This window comes from Pseudophryne corroboree, chromosome 8 (assembly GCF_028390025.1).
Source record: "Pseudophryne corroboree isolate aPseCor3 chromosome 8, aPseCor3.hap2, whole genome shotgun sequence".
NCBI lineage: Eukaryota > Metazoa > Chordata > Amphibia > Anura > Myobatrachidae > Pseudophryne > Pseudophryne corroboree.
The window spans coordinates 282,698,926-282,700,215 of record NC_086451.1 but is presented as its reverse complement, the minus strand read 5'-3'; positions in this window follow the sequence as shown (position 1 = coordinate 282,700,215).

The window sequence follows — 1,290 nt, the reverse complement described above, 5'->3', positions numbered from 1 at the left end:
CCAATCAGCACATGATGCAAAGAAGAAGAAAAGAAAAAAGAGGTGCAAGATGGAATTATCCTTGGGCCCTCCCACCCACCCTTATGTTGTATAAACAAAACAGGACATGCACACTTTAACCAACCCATCATTTCAGTGACAGGGTCTGCCACACGACTGTGACTGATATGACGGGTTGGTTTGGACCCCCCCCAAAAAAGAAGCAATTAATCTCTCCTTGCACAAACTGGCTCTACAGAGGCAAGATGTCCACCTCATCTTCACCCTCCGATATATCACCGTGTACATCCCCCTCCTCACAGATTATCAATTCGTCCCCACTGGAATCCACCATCTCAGCTCCCTGTGTACTTTGTGGAGGCAATTGCTGCTGGTCAATGTCTCCGCGGAGGAATTGATTATAATTCATTTTAATGAACATCATCTTCTCCACATTTTCTGGATGTAACCTCGTACGCCGATTGCTGACAAGGTGAGCGGCGGCACTAAACACTCTTTCGGAGTACACACTTGTGGGAGGGCAACTTAGGTAGAATAAAGCCAGTTTGTGCAAGGGCCTCCAAATTGCCTCTTTTTCCTGCCAGTATAAGTACGGACTGTGTGACGTGCCTACTTGGATGCGGTCACTCATATAATCCTCCACCATTCTATCAATGTTGAGAGAATCATATGCAGTGACAGTAGACGACATGTCCGTAATCGTTGTCAGGTCCTTCAGTCCGGACCAGATGTCAGCATCAGCAGTCGCTCCAGACTGCCCTGCATCACCGCCAGCGGGTGGGCTCGGAATTCTGAGCCTTTTCCTCGCACCCCCAGTTGCGGGAGAATGTGAAGGAGGAGATGTTGACAGGTCGCGTTCCGCTTGACTTGACAATTTTGTCACCAGCAGGTCTTTCAACCCCAGCAGACCTGTGTCTGCCGGAAAGAGAGATCCAAGGTAGGCTTTAAATCTAGGATCGAGCACGGTGGCCAAAATGTAGTGCTCTGATTTCAACAGATTGACCACCCGTGAATCCTTGTTAAGCGAATTAAGGGCTGCATCCACAAGTCCCACATGCCTAGCGGAATCGCTCCCTTTTAGCTCCTTCTTCAATGCCTCCAGCTTCTTCTGCAAAAGCCTGATGAGGGGAATGACCTGACTCAGGCTGGCAGTGTCTGAACTGACTTCACGTGTGGCAAGTTCAAAGGGCATCAGAACCTTGCACAACGTTGAAATCATTCTCCACTGCACTTGAGACAGGTGCATTCCATCTCCTATATCGTGCTCAATTGTATAGGCTTGAATGGCCT